Source organism: Pleurodeles waltl, chromosome 6 (assembly GCF_031143425.1).
Source record: "Pleurodeles waltl isolate 20211129_DDA chromosome 6, aPleWal1.hap1.20221129, whole genome shotgun sequence".
Classification (NCBI taxonomy): domain Eukaryota; kingdom Metazoa; phylum Chordata; class Amphibia; order Caudata; family Salamandridae; genus Pleurodeles; species Pleurodeles waltl.
In genome coordinates, this window is record NC_090445.1 from 385,135,842 (window position 1) to 385,152,127 (window position 16,286).

At 40.1% G+C, this 16,286-nt stretch overlaps 2 non-coding genes across 2 annotated transcripts; both read right to left on the bottom strand.

Moving 5' to 3' along the window:
* Positions 1 to 5,816: 5,816 nt before the first annotated feature.
* On the bottom strand, positions 5,817 to 5,911 carry TRNAI-UAU (transfer RNA isoleucine (anticodon UAU)). The gene is made up of 2 exons: positions 5,874 to 5,911; positions 5,817 to 5,852 (listed from the first exon to the last, which is right to left on the bottom strand). It is a non-coding gene; the product is annotated as a tRNA-Ile (tRNA).
* A 9,492-nt stretch (positions 5,912 to 15,403) lies between these two features.
* TRNAI-UAU (transfer RNA isoleucine (anticodon UAU)) lies at positions 15,404 to 15,498 on the bottom strand. The gene is made up of 2 exons: positions 15,461 to 15,498; positions 15,404 to 15,439 (listed from the first exon to the last, which is right to left on the bottom strand). It is a non-coding gene; the product is annotated as a tRNA-Ile (tRNA).
* Positions 15,499 to 16,286: the final 788 nt, after the last annotated feature.

Consider the following 16,286-nt stretch of genomic DNA (forward strand, 5'->3'; position numbering starts at 1 on the left):
ATAATACCAGAGAACTACGACTCATTCGTCTCCCCTTCCGATTGCCTGACAAACGCCTGACAAACGCTGTTCTCACCCTGCTAGGCAAAACCAGATAATAACTCAATGTTTACCGTCCCTTGGAAAGGTTGAGCGAGTATCTGACCTCTCTTTCTGCTCAATCTGCTTCCACATAACGAGCGTTATAGGGCTCGAGCAGTGGCACCTTGGAGATTTTAATTTCTTTCCTCTCAAAACACTATAGCTCCCAGATACCTCGGCTCTCAGGAAAATGAGGTGAATCCTCAAAACCCCAGCCACCACTCACCATAAACTTCCTTTTCTCATGCTCTCTGTTCAAATGATACAACTTATCTTGTACTTAAAGGGAAAGTGAATGCAGGCAGACTTGTATGATAGATTTGGTGACCTGGATTGGTTGGGGTGGATAAAGAAGGGAACCTGGTGCCTCAAGAAGTAGAATCAGGATGGGGATGAGGAAAAGAGAAATTGAGCAGGGACCACAATCACAGGTTAGAGAAATACGTGTCATGAATGAAATCATTTAAAAAAGTTGACTTCTAGCAGGCATTATTTTTCAAAAATGCAGACAAATTAAAAATGAATTTTGTATTAGAGGAACAATTACAGCACACAAGAGCTACAATCTACTTTAGAGGAATTTCATATTTGGCTAAGGCCTTTGTGTGATGATGCTATCCTTTTGTCATTTATATGAGTTATATTTTATTCAATTTGGTTGATCAACATTTTTTGCAGCTCTTCAATTTATGGCTATTCATGCGACTATACTGTTTTTATTATTCTTGTTATTTAGCAAATTTCTTTTTGAATACACTGATGTGAATGAATAGTTCACAAGTCAGCACATCATAATACAGTGAAACGAATCGTCCCGAAGGCGATGTGCTCCTAGGGACCCGGAGGAGTCAGACAGGAACATTCTGAATAGAAGTAAATAATCTTTAGCAAGCGCCATCTTTAATCTGAGTTTAATTTTTCAATTCAGTGAAATGATTTAAAAAACATAATGCAGTTGCTCCAGGTGAGACTCGAACTCACAACTTCAGCATGGCTCAGTGCAAGTACTGCTACATAAGTACTGCGCGCTAACCGATTGCACCACTGGACCTCACACATACCCCCAGCTTCCAACTGCGCCACCTAGAGGTGACTGAGTAGACGACAGGATCGTCATCAACATACCGTATGCAAGATCAGCTCACATGCAAACATGTTACCCTGATTACTACAATTACAGTGGAACCGGAAAAGATTCTATAATTGTCCTGTAACATAAAATTCAGTCTTTTGAAAACCACATTCAATTATATCTCGTCAGTTCCGACAAAGTCTAGGGGAATCTAATTGTTATGTCTCATAAGCACAAAGGAGGAATTTAGCCAGAAAATGATATGTTGGACCCAAGTTGGGGGAAGGTGGGTAGTTGGATATCTTACTTCAACTGTTTTCATTTTAGCTACAGACTATTCTCAACAGAGTACCTCGTGTGTACAAATGATTTAAATCCTGTTACAGGGTGGATGAAGTGGGTGAGTGGTTAAGGTGGCGGACTGCCCATACAGTGTGCTCTGCATGTGTGGATACAAATCCTACCATCGTCAAAGTCCGATCATGTTGGTTTTTGAAGGTCTGCACTGCTCCCAGTATAATTACGCTCTCTTTCGAGACACATCCAGAAATCGTTAGATGATCCCATCTGGCTAATCCATTGTAGCAAATACATTAAATAAAATAGAGGGTGTTGTGTTTATTAGAAAGTTAGTCGTTCATGGAGAGCCCAGAAGAATGTCTTTCCTTCAAGCATGGCCTTCTACTTAGTTTGGATATCTGGAAGGAATAGGATGCAGCTCCTACTACTAAAGTGTCAGCTGTTTGAAGAGCCATTTATTTATGTCTGCCCTGCACTGACATATCCCTTCTGATGAGTAGTTTCCTGTAAATGTCTCAGATTGCAGAGATACTAACTACTGATATCCATATCCTGAGTAATGTGAGTACTTTAATATTCTCCTAAGAATATAGAGTTTTGCCACCTTCCAAGAAAAGTGCCTTAAGAATGTAGTTTAATTTGTGCCTATATGTTGACATTCATAAGTACATAGGTTTCCACTCATACTCTGAAACTCACAGCTCGCCACCTTCTGCCTTAAGACTACATATGGCACTCTGAGATGTGGAAACTCTCCGGCTTTGTAGCTCAGTGGCAAAGCACTGATTTTTTAGAACCAGGGGACACGAGTTCAATCCTCATCAGGGTCTTCTGTTTATCTTTTAAATCTTAACTCTTTTCAAGTTATTTCACCTAGGAATCACACCTCGTTTTAAGCTTGCTTATTGTCAACGTTCCCTTTTCTGCTTTTATCTTAGCAAGAAGACTTGAATAATACCAGAGAACTACGACTCATTCGTCTCCCCTTCCGATTGCCTGACAAACGCTGTTCTCACCCTGCTAGGCAAAACCAGATAATAACTCAATGTTTACCGTCCCTTGAAAGGTTGAGCGAGTATCCGACCTCTCTTTCTGCTCAATCTGCTTCCACATAACGAGCGTTATAGGGCTCGAGCAGTGGCACCTTGGAGATTTTAATTTCTTTCCTCTCAAAACACTATAGCTCACAGATACCTTGGCTCTCAGGAAAATGAGGTGAATCCTCAAAACCCCAGCCACCACTCACCATAAACTTCCTTTTCTCATGCTCTCTGTTCAAATGATACAACTTATCTTGTACTTGAAGTGAAAGTGAATGCAGGCAGACTTGTTTCATAGATTTGGTGACCTTGATTGGTTGGGGTGGATAAAGAAGTGAACCTGGTGTCTCAAGAAGTAGAATCAGGATGGGGATGAGGAAAAGAGAAATTGAGCAGGGACCACAATCACAGGTTAGAGAAATACGTGTCATGAATGAAATCATTTTAAAAAGTTGACTTCTAGCAGGCATTATTTTTCAAAATTGCAGACAAATTAAAAATGAATTTTGTATTGGAGGAACAATCACAGCACACAAGAGCTACAATCTACTTTAGAGGAATAGCATATTTGGCTAAGGCCTTTGTGTGATGATGCTATCCTTTTTCCATTTATATGAGTTATATTTTATTCAATTTGGTTGATCAACATTTTTTGCAGCTCTTCAATTTATGGCTATTCATGCGACTATACTGTTTTTATTATTCTTGTTATTTATCAAATTTCTTTTTGAATACACTGATGTGAATGCATAGTTCACAAGTCAGCACATCATAATGCAGTGAAACGAACCGTACTGAAGGCGATGTGATCCTAGGGACCCGGAGGAGTCAGACAGGAAGATTCTGAATAGAAGTAAATAATCTTTAGCAAGCGCCATCTTTAATCTGAGTTTAATTTTTACTTTCAGTGAAATGATTTAAAAAAGATAATGCAGTTGCGCCAGGAACTCACAACCTCAGCATGGCTCAGTGCAAGTACTACTGTATAAGTACCGCGCGCTAACCGATTGCGCCACTGGAGCTCACACATACACCATGAGTCCAACTGCGTGACCTAGAGGTGACTCAGTAGACGACAGGATCGTCATCAACATACCGTATGCAAGATCAGCTCACATGCAAACATGTTACCCTGATTACTACAATTACAGTGGAACCGGAAAAGATTCTATAATTGTCCTGTAACATAAAATTCAGTCTTTTGAAAACCACATTCAATTATATCTCGTCAGTTCCGACAAAGTCTAGGGGAATCTAATTGTTATGTCTCATAAGCACAAAGGAGGAATTTAGCCAGAAAATGATATGTTGGACCCAAGTTGGGGGAAGGTGGGTAGTTGGATATCTTAATTCAACTGTTTTCATTTTAGCTACAGACTAGTGTCAACAGAGTACCTCGTGTGTACAAATGCTTTAAATCCTGTTACAGGGTGGATGAAGTGGGTGAGTGGTTAAGGTGGTGGACTGCCCATACAGTGTGCTCTGCATGTGTGGATAAAAATCCCACCATCGTCAAAGTCCGATCATGTTGGTTTTTGAAGGTCAGCACTGCTCCCAGTATAATTACGCTCTCTTTCGAGACACATCCAGAAATCGTTAGATGATCCCATCTGGCTAATCCATTGTAGCAAATACATCAAATAAAATAGAGGGTGTTGTGTTTATTAGAAAGTTAGTCTTTCATGGAGAGCCCAGAAGAATGTCTTTCCTTCAAGCATGGCCTTCTACTTAGTTTGGATATCTGGAAGGAATAGAAAGCAGCTCTTACTACTAAAGTGTCAGCTGTTTGAAGAGCCATTTATTTATGTCTGCCCTGCACTGACATATCCCTTCTGATGAGCAGTTTCCTGTAAATGTCTCAGATTGCAGAGATACTAACTACTGATATCCATATCCTGAGTAATGTGAGTACTTTAATATTCTCCTAAGAATATAGAGTTTTGCCACCTTCCAAGAAAAGTGCCTTAAGAATGTAGTTTAATTTGTGCCTATATGTTGACATTCATAAGTACATAGGCTTCCACTCATACTCTGAAACTCACAGCTGGCCACATTCTGCCTTAAGACTACATATGGCACTCTGAGCTATGGAAACCCTCCGGCTTTGTAGCTCTGTGGCAAAGCACTGATTGTTTAGAACCAGGGGACACGAGTTCAATCCTCATCAGGGTCTTCTGATTATCTTTTAAATCTTAACTCTTTTTTTCACTTAGGAATCACACCTCGTTTTAAGCTTGCTTATTGTCAACGTTCCCTTTTCTGCTTTTATCTTAGCAAGAAGACTTGAATAATACCAGAGAACTACGACTCATTCGTCTCCCCTTCCATTGCCTGACAAACGCCTGACAAACGCTGTTCTCACCCTGCTAGGCAAAACCAGATAATAACTCAATGTTTACCGTCCCTTGGAAAGGTTGAGCGAGTATCTGACCTCTCTTTCTGCTCAATCTGCTTCCACATAACGAACGTTATAGGGCTCGAGCAGTGGCACCTTGGAGATTTTAATTTCTTTCCTCTCAAAACACTATAGCTCCCAGATACCTCGGCTCTCAGGAAAATGAGGTGAATCCTCAAAACCCCAGCCACCACTCACCATAAACTTCCTTTTCTCATGCTCTCTGTTTAAATGATACAACTTATCTTGTACTTAAAGTGAAAGTGAATGCAGGCAGACTTGTTTGATAGATTTGGTGACCTTGATTGGTTGGGGTGGATAAAGAAGTGAACCTGGTGTCTCAAGAAGTAGAATCAGGATGGGGATGAGGAAAAGAGAAATTGAGCATGGACCACAATCACAGGTTAGAGAAATACGTGTCATGAATGAAATCATTTTAAAAAGTTGACTTCTAGCAGGCATTATTTTTCAAAATTGCAGACAAATTAAAAATGAATTTTGTATTGGAGGAACAATCACAGCACACAAGAGGTACAATCTACTTTAGAGGAATAGCATATTTGGCTAAGGCCTTTGTGTGATGATGCTATCCTTTTGCCATTTATATGAGTTATATTTTATTCAATTTGGTTGATCAACATTTTTTGCAGCTCTTCAATTTATGGCTATTCATGCGACTATACTGTTTTTATTATTCTTGTTATTTAGCAAATTTCTTTTTGAATACACTGATGTGAATGCATAGTTCACAAGTCAGCACATCATAATGCAGTGAAACGAATCGTCCCGAAGGCGATGTGATCCTAGGGACCCGGAGGAGTCAGACAGGAAGATTCTGAATAGAAGTGAATAATCTTTAGCAAGCGCCATCTTTAATCTGAGTTTAATTTTTCCTTTCAGTGAAATGATTTAAAAAAGATAATGCAGTTGCTCCAGGTGAGGCTCGAACTCACAACCTCGGAATGGCTCAGTGCAAGTACTGCTGTATAAGTACCGCGCGCTAACCGATTGCGCCACTGGAGCTCACACATACACCATGAGTCCAACTGCGCCACCTAGAGGTGACTTAGTAGACGACAGGATCGTCATCAACATACCGTATGCAAGATCAGCTCACATGCAAACATGTTACCCTGATTACTACAATTACAGTGGAACCGGAAAAGATTCTATAATTGTCCTGTAACATAAAATTCAGTCTTTTGAAAACCACATTCAATTATATCCTGTCAGTTCCGACAAAGTCTAGGGGAATCTAATTGTTATGTCTCATAAGCACAAAGGAGGAATTTAGCCAGAAAATGATATGTTGGACCCAAGTTGGGGGAAGGTGGGTAGTTGGATATCTTACTTCAACTGTTTTCATTTTAGCTACAGACTAGTGTCAACAGAGTACCTCGTGTGTACAAATGCTTTAAATCCTGTTACAGGGTGGATGAAGTGGGTGAGTGGTTAAGGTGGCGGACTGCCCATACAGTGTGCTCTGCATGTGTGGATACAAATCCCACCATCGTCAAAGTCCGATCATGTTGGTTTTTGAAGGTCAGCACTGCTCCCAGTATAATTACGCTCTCTTTCGAGACACATCCAGAAATCGTTAGATGATCCCATCTGGCTAATCCATTGTAGCAAATACATTAAATAAAATAGAGGGTGTTGTGTTTATTAGAAAGTTAGTCTTTCATGGAGAGCCCAGAAGAATGTCTTTCCTTCAAGCATGGCCTTCTACTTAGTTTGGATATCTGGAAGGAATAGAAAGCAGCTCTTACTTCTAAAGTGTCAGCTGTTTGAAGAGCCATTTATTTATGTCTGCCCTGCACTGACATATCCCTTCTGATGAGTAGTTTCCTGTAAATGTCTCAGATTGCAGAGATACTAACTACTGATATCCATATCCTGAGTAATGTGAGTTCTTTAATATTCTCCTAAGAATATAGAGTTTTGCCACCTTCCACGAAAAGTGCCTTAAGAATGTAGTTTAATGTGTGCCTATATGTTGACATTCATAAGTACATAGGTTTCCACTCATACTCTGAAACTCACAGCTGGCCGCATTCTGCCTTAAGACTACATATGGCACTCTGAGATATGGAAATCCTCCGGCTTTGTAGCTCAGTGGCAAAGCACGGATTTTTTGGAACCAGGGGACACGAGTTCAATCCTCATCAGGATCTTCTGTTTATCTTTTAAATCTTAACTCTTTTCAAGTTATTTCACCTAGGAATCACACCTCGTTTTAAGCTTGCTTATTGTCAACGTTCCCTTTTCTGCTTTTATCTTAGCAAGAAGACTTGAATAATACCAGAGAACTACGACTCATTCGTCTCCCCTTCCGATTGCCTGACAAACGCCTGACAAACGCTGTTCTCACCCTGCTAGGCAAAACCAGATAATAACTCAATGTTTACCGTCCCTTGGAAAGGTTGAGCGAGTATCTGACCTCTCTTTCTGCTCAATCTGCTTCCATATAACGAGCGTTATAGAGCTCGAGCAGTGGCACCTTGGAGATTTTAATTTCTTTCCTCTCAAAACACTATAGCTCCCAGATACCTCGGCTCTCAGGAAAATGAGGTGAATCTTCAAAACCCCAGCCACCACTCACCATAAACTTCCTTTTCTCATGCTCTCTGTTCAAATGATACAACTTATCTTGTACTTAAAGGGAAAGTGAATGCAGGCAGACTTGTATGATAGATTTGGTGACCTGGATTGGTTGGGGTGGATAAAGAAGGGAACCTGGTGCCTCAAGAAGTAGAATCAGGATGGGGATGAGGAAAAGTGAAATTGAGCAGGGACCACAATCACAGGTTAGAGAAATACGTGTCATGAATGAAATCATTTAAAAAAGTTGACTTCTAGCAGGCATTATTTTTCAAAAATGCAGACAAATTAAAAATGAATTTTGTATGAGAGGAACAATCACAGCACACAAGAGCTACAATCTACTTTAGAGGAATTTCATATTTGGCTAAGGCCTTTGTGTGATGATGCTATCCTTTTGTTTTTTATATGAGTTATATTTTATTCAATTTGGTTGATCAACATTTTTTGCAGCTCTTCAATTTATGGCTATTCATGCGACTATACTGTTTTTATTATTCTTGTTATTTAGCAAATTTCTTTTTGAATACACTGATGTGAAAGCATAGTTCACAAGTCAGCACATCATAATACAGTGAAACGAATCGTCCCGAAGGCGATGTGCTCCTAGGGACCCGGAGGAGTCAGACAGGAACATTCTGAATAGAAGTAAATAATCTTTAGCAAGCGCCATCTTTAATCTGAGTTTCATTTTTCAATTCAGTGAAATGATTTAAAAAACATAATGCAGTTGCGCCAGGTGAGGCTCGAACTCACAACTTCAGAATGGCTCAGTGCAAGTACTGCTATATAAGTACTGCGCGCTAACCGATTGCACCACTGGACCTCACACATACCCCCAGCTTCCAACTGCGCCACCTAGAGGTGACTGAGTAGACGACAGGATCGTCATCAACATACCGTATGCAAGATCAGCTCACATGCAAACATGTTACCCTGATTACTACAATTACAGTGGAACCGGAAAAGATTCTATAATTGTCCTGTAACATAAAATTCAGTCTTTTGAAAACCACATTCAATTATATCTCGTCAGTTCCGACAAAGTCTAGGGGAATCTAATTGTTATGTCTCATAAGCACAAAGGAGGAATTTAGCCAGAAAATGATATGTTGGACCCAAGTTGGGGGAAGGTGGGTAGTTGGATATCTTACTTCAACTGTTTTCATTTTAGCTACAGACTATTGTCAACAGAGTACCTCGTGTGTACAAATGATTTAAATCCTGTTACAGGGTGAATGAAGTGGGTGAGTGGTTAAGGTGGCGGACTGCCCATACAGTGTGCTCTGCATGTGTGGATACAAATCCCACCATCGTCAAAGTCCGATCATGTTGGTTTTTGAAGGTCAGCACTGCTCCCAGTATAATTACGCTCTCTTTCGAGACACATCCAGAAATCGTTAGATGATCCCATCTGGCTAATCCATTGTAGCAAATACATTAAATAAAATAGAGGGTGTTGTGTTTATTAGAAAGTTAGTCTTTCATGGAGAGCCCAGAAGAATGTCTTTCCTTCAAGCATGGCCTTCTACTTAGTTTGGATATCTGGAAGGAATAGAAAGCAGCTCTTACTACTAAAGTGTCAGCTGTTTGAAGAGCCATTTATTTATGTCTGCCCTGCACTGACATATCCCTTCTGATGAGTAGTTTCCTGTAAATGTCTCAGATTGCAGAGATACTAACTACTGATATCCATATCCTGAGTAATGTGAGTTCTTTAATATTCTCCTAAGAATATAGAGTTTTGCCACCTTCCACGAAAAGTGCCTTAAGAATGTAGTTTAATGTGTGCCTATATGTTGACATTCATAAGTACATAGGTTTCCACTCATACTCTGAAACTCACAGCTGGCCACATTCTGCCTTAAGACTACATATGGCACTCTGAGGTATGGAAATCCTCCGGCTTTGTAGCTCAGTGGCAAAGCACGGATTTTTTGGAACCAGGGGACACGAGTTCAATCCTCATCAGGGTCTTCTGTTTATCTTTTAAATCTTAACTCTTTTCAAGTTATTTCACCTAGGAATCACACCTCGTTTTAAGCTTGCTTATTGTCAACGTTCCCTTTTCTGCTTTTATCTTAGCAAGAAGACTTGAATAATACCAGAGAACTACGACTCATTCGTCTCCCCTTCCGATTGCCTGACAAACGCCTGACAAACGCTGTTCTCACCCTGCTAGGCAAAACCAGATAATAACTCAATGTTTACCGTCCCTTGGAAAGGTTGAGCGAGTATCTGACCTCTCTTTCTGCTCAATCTGCTTCCACATAACGAGCGTTATAGGGCTCGAGCAGTGGCACCTTGGAGATTTTAATTTCTTTCCTCTCAAAACACTATAGCTCCCAGATACCTCGGCTCTCAGGAAAATGAGGTGAATCCTCAAAACCCCAGCCACCACTCACCATAAACTTCCTTTTCTCATGCTCTCTGTTCAAATGATACAACTTATCTTGTACTTAAAGGGAAAGTGAATGCAGGCAGACTTGTATGATAGATTTGGTGACCTGGATTGGTTGGGGTGGATAAAGAAGGGAACCTGGTGCCTCAAGAAGTAGAATCAGGATGGGGATGAGGAAAAGAGAAATTGAGCAGGGACCACAATCACAGGTTAGAGAAATACGTGTCATGAATGAAATCATTTAAAAAAGTTGACTTCTAGCAGGCATTATTTTTCAAAAATGCAGACAAATTAAAAATGAATTTTGTATTAGAGGAACAATCACAGCACACAAGAGCTACAATCTACTTTAGAGGAATTTCATATTTGGCTAAGGCCTTTGTGTGATGATGCTATCCTTTTGTCATTTATATGAGTTATATTTTATTCAATTTGGTTGATCAACATTTTTTGCAGCTCTTCAATTTATGGCTATTCATGCGACTATACTGTTTTTATTATTCTTGTTATTTAGCAAATTTCTTTTTGAATACACTGATGTGAATGAATAGTTCACAAGTCAGCACATCATAATACAGTGAAACGAATCGTCCCGAAGGCGATGTGCTCCTAGGGACCCGGAGGAGTCAGACAGGAACATTCTGAATAGAAGTAAATAATCTTTAGCAAGCGCCATCTTTAATCTGAGTTTAATTTTTCAATTCAGTGAAATGATTTAAAAAACATAATGCAGTTGCTCCAGGTGAGACTCGAACTCACAACTTCAGCATGGCTCAGTGCAAGTACTGCTACATAAGTACTGCGCGCTAACCGATTGCACCACTGGACCTCACACATACCCCCAGCTTCCAACTGCGCCACCTAGAGGTGACTGAGTAGACGACAGGATCGTCATCAACATACCGTATGCAAGATCAGCTCACATGCAAACATGTTACCCTGATTACTACAATTACAGTGGAACCGGAAAAGATTCTATAATTGTCCTGTAACATAAAATTCAGTCTTTTGAAAACCACATTCAATTATATCTCGTCAGTTCCGACAAAGTCTAGGGGAATCTAATTGTTATGTCTCATAAGCACAAAGGAGGAATTTAGCCAGAAAATGATATGTTGGACCCAAGTTGGGGGAAGGTGGGTAGTTGGATATCTTACTTCAACTGTTTTCATTTTAGCTACAGACTATTCTCAACAGAGTACCTCGTGTGTACAAATGATTTAAATCCTGTTACAGGGTGGATGAAGTGGGTGAGTGGTTAAGGTGGCGGACTGCCCATACAGTGTGCTCTGCATGTGTGGATACAAATCCTACCATCGTCAAAGTCCGATCATGTTGGTTTTTGAAGGTCTGCACTGCTCCCAGTATAATTACGCTCTCTTTCGAGACACATCCAGAAATCGTTAGATGATCCCATCTGGCTAATCCATTGTAGCAAATACATTAAATAAAATAGAGGGTGTTGTGTTTATTAGAAAGTTAGTCGTTCATGGAGAGCCCAGAAGAATGTCTTTCCTTCAAGCATGGCCTTCTACTTAGTTTGGATATCTGGAAGGAATAGGATGCAGCTCCTACTACTAAAGTGTCAGCTGTTTGAAGAGCCATTTATTTATGTCTGCCCTGCACTGACATATCCCTTCTGATGAGTAGTTTCCTGTAAATGTCTCAGATTGCAGAGATACTAACTACTGATATCCATATCCTGAGTAATGTGAGTACTTTAATATTCTCCTAAGAATATAGAGTTTTGCCACCTTCCAAGAAAAGTGCCTTAAGAATGTAGTTTAATTTGTGCCTATATGTTGACATTCATAAGTACATAGGTTTCCACTCATACTCTGAAACTCACAGCTCGCCACCTTCTGCCTTAAGACTACATATGGCACTCTGAGATGTGGAAACTCTCCGGCTTTGTAGCTCAGTGGCAAAGCACTGATTTTTTAGAACCAGGGGACACGAGTTCAATCCTCATCAGGGTCTTCTGTTTATCTTTTAAATCTTAACTCTTTTCAAGTTATTTCACCTAGGAATCACACCTCGTTTTAAGCTTGCTTATTGTCAACGTTCCCTTTTCTGCTTTTATCTTAGCAAGAAGACTTGAATAATACCAGAGAACTACGACTCATTCGTCTCCCCTTCCGATTGCCTGACAAACGCTGTTCTCACCCTGCTAGGCAAAACCAGATAATAACTCAATGTTTACCGTCCCTTGAAAGGTTGAGCGAGTATCCGACCTCTCTTTCTGCTCAATCTGCTTCCACATAACGAGCGTTATAGGGCTCGAGCAGTGGCACCTTGGAGATTTTAATTTCTTTCCTCTCAAAACACTATAGCTCACAGATACCTTGGCTCTCAGGAAAATGAGGTGAATCCTCAAAACCCCAGCCACCACTCACCATAAACTTCCTTTTCTCATGCTCTCTGTTCAAATGATACAACTTATCTTGTACTTGAAGTGAAAGTGAATGCAGGCAGACTTGTTTCATAGATTTGGTGACCTTGATTGGTTGGGGTGGATAAAGAAGTGAACCTGGTGTCTCAAGAAGTAGAATCAGGATGGGGATGAGGAAAAGAGAAATTGAGCAGGGACCACAATCACAGGTTAGAGAAATACGTGTCATGAATGAAATCATTTTAAAAAGTTGACTTCTAGCAGGCATTATTTTTCAAAATTGCAGACAAATTAAAAATGAATTTTGTATTGGAGGAACAATCACAGCACACAAGAGCTACAATCTACTTTAGAGGAATAGCATATTTGGCTAAGGCCTTTGTGTGATGATGCTATCCTTTTTCCATTTATATGAGTTATATTTTATTCAATTTGGTTGATCAACATTTTTTGCAGCTCTTCAATTTATGGCTATTCATGCGACTATACTGTTTTTATTATTCTTGTTATTTATCAAATTTCTTTTTGAATACACTGATGTGAATGCATAGTTCACAAGTCAGCACATCATAATGCAGTGAAACGAACCGTACTGAAGGCGATGTGATCCTAGGGACCCGGAGGAGTCAGACAGGAAGATTCTGAATAGAAGTAAATAATCTTTAGCAAGCGCCATCTTTAATCTGAGTTTAATTTTTACTTTCAGTGAAATGATTTAAAAAAGATAATGCAGTTGCGCCAGGAACTCACAACCTCAGCATGGCTCAGTGCAAGTACTACTGTATAAGTACCGCGCGCTAACCGATTGCGCCACTGGAGCTCACACATACACCATGAGTCCAACTGCGTGACCTAGAGGTGACTCAGTAGACGACAGGATCGTCATCAACATACCGTATGCAAGATCAGCTCACATGCAAACATGTTACCCTGATTACTACAATTACAGTGGAACCGGAAAAGATTCTATAATTGTCCTGTAACATAAAATTCAGTCTTTTGAAAACCACATTCAATTATATCTCGTCAGTTCCGACAAAGTCTAGGGGAATCTAATTGTTATGTCTCATAAGCACAAAGGAGGAATTTAGCCAGAAAATGATATGTTGGACCCAAGTTGGGGGAAGGTGGGTAGTTGGATATCTTAATTCAACTGTTTTCATTTTAGCTACAGACTAGTGTCAACAGAGTACCTCGTGTGTACAAATGCTTTAAATCCTGTTACAGGGTGGATGAAGTGGGTGAGTGGTTAAGGTGGTGGACTGCCCATACAGTGTGCTCTGCATGTGTGGATAAAAATCCCACCATCGTCAAAGTCCGATCATGTTGGTTTTTGAAGGTCAGCACTGCTCCCAGTATAATTACGCTCTCTTTCGAGACACATCCAGAAATCGTTAGATGATCCCATCTGGCTAATCCATTGTAGCAAATACATCAAATAAAATAGAGGGTGTTGTGTTTATTAGAAAGTTAGTCTTTCATGGAGAGCCCAGAAGAATGTCTTTCCTTCAAGCATGGCCTTCTACTTAGTTTGGATATCTGGAAGGAATAGAAAGCAGCTCTTACTACTAAAGTGTCAGCTGTTTGAAGAGCCATTTATTTATGTCTGCCCTGCACTGACATATCCCTTCTGATGAGCAGTTTCCTGTAAATGTCTCAGATTGCAGAGATACTAACTACTGATATCCATATCCTGAGTAATGTGAGTACTTTAATATTCTCCTAAGAATATAGAGTTTTGCCACCTTCCAAGAAAAGTGCCTTAAGAATGTAGTTTAATTTGTGCCTATATGTTGACATTCATAAGTACATAGGCTTCCACTCATACTCTGAAACTCACAGCTGGCCACATTCTGCCTTAAGACTACATATGGCACTCTGAGCTATGGAAACCCTCCGGCTTTGTAGCTCTGTGGCAAAGCACTGATTGTTTAGAACCAGGGGACACGAGTTCAATCCTCATCAGGGTCTTCTGATTATCTTTTAAATCTTAACTCTTTTTTTCACTTAGGAATCACACCTCGTTTTAAGCTTGCTTATTGTCAACGTTCCCTTTTCTGCTTTTATCTTAGCAAGAAGACTTGAATAATACCAGAGAACTACGACTCATTCGTCTCCCCTTCCATTGCCTGACAAACGCCTGACAAACGCTGTTCTCACCCTGCTAGGCAAAACCAGATAATAACTCAATGTTTACCGTCCCTTGGAAAGGTTGAGCGAGTATCTGACCTCTCTTTCTGCTCAATCTGCTTCCACATAACGAACGTTATAGGGCTCGAGCAGTGGCACCTTGGAGATTTTAATTTCTTTCCTCTCAAAACACTATAGCTCCCAGATACCTCGGCTCTCAGGAAAATGAGGTGAATCCTCAAAACCCCAGCCACCACTCACCATAAACTTCCTTTTCTCATGCTCTCTGTTTAAATGATACAACTTATCTTGTACTTAAAGTGAAAGTGAATGCAGGCAGACTTGTTTGATAGATTTGGTGACCTTGATTGGTTGGGGTGGATAAAGAAGTGAACCTGGTGTCTCAAGAAGTAGAATCAGGATGGGGATGAGGAAAAGAGAAATTGAGCATGGACCACAATCACAGGTTAGAGAAATACGTGTCATGAATGAAATCATTTTAAAAAGTTGACTTCTAGCAGGCATTATTTTTCAAAATTGCAGACAAATTAAAAATGAATTTTGTATTGGAGGAACAATCACAGCACACAAGAGGTACAATCTACTTTAGAGGAATAGCATATTTGGCTAAGGCCTTTGTGTGATGATGCTATCCTTTTGCCATTTATATGAGTTATATTTTATTCAATTTGGTTGATCAACATTTTTTGCAGCTCTTCAATTTATGGCTATTCATGCGACTATACTGTTTTTATTATTCTTGTTATTTAGCAAATTTCTTTTTGAATACACTGATGTGAATGCATAGTTCACAAGTCAGCACATCATAATGCAGTGAAACGAATCGTCCCGAAGGCGATGTGATCCTAGGGACCCGGAGGAGTCAGACAGGAAGATTCTGAATAGAAGTGAATAATCTTTAGCAAGCGCCATCTTTAATCTGAGTTTAATTTTTCCTTTCAGTGAAATGATTTAAAAAAGATAATGCAGTTGCTCCAGGTGAGGCTCGAACTCACAACCTCGGAATGGCTCAGTGCAAGTACTGCTGTATAAGTACCGCGCGCTAACCGATTGCGCCACTGGAGCTCACACATACACCATGAGTCCAACTGCGCCACCTAGAGGTGACTTAGTAGACGACAGGATCGTCATCAACATACCGTATGCAAGATCAGCTCACATGCAAACATGTTACCCTGATTACTACAATTACAGTGGAACCGGAAAAGATTCTATAATTGTCCTGTAACATAAAATTCAGTCTTTTGAAAACCACATTCAATTATATCCTGTCAGTTCCGACAAAGTCTAGGGGAATCTAATTGTTATGTCTCATAAGCACAAAGGAGGAATTTAGCCAGAAAATGATATGTTGGACCCAAGTTGGGGGAAGGTGGGTAGTTGGATATCTTACTTCAACTGTTTTCATTTTAGCTACAGACTAGTGTCAACAGAGTACCTCGTGTGTACAAATGCTTTAAATCCTGTTACAGGGTGGATGAAGTGGGTGAGTGGTTAAGGTGGCGGACTGCCCATACAGTGTGCTCTGCATGTGTGGATACAAATCCCACCATCGTCAAAGTCCGATCATGTTGGTTTTTGAAGGTCAGCACTGCTCCCAGTATAATTACGCTCTCTTTCGAGACACATCCAGAAATCGTTAGATGATCCCATCTGGCTAATCCATTGTAGCAAATACATTAAATAAAATAGAGGGTGTTGTGTTTATTAGAAAGTTAGTCTTTCATGGAGAGCCCAGAAGAATGTCTTTCCTTCAAGCATGGCCTTCTACTTAGTTTGGATATCTGGAAGGAATAGAAAGCAGCTCTTACTTCTAAAGTGTCAGCTGTTTGAAGAGCCATTTATTTATGTCT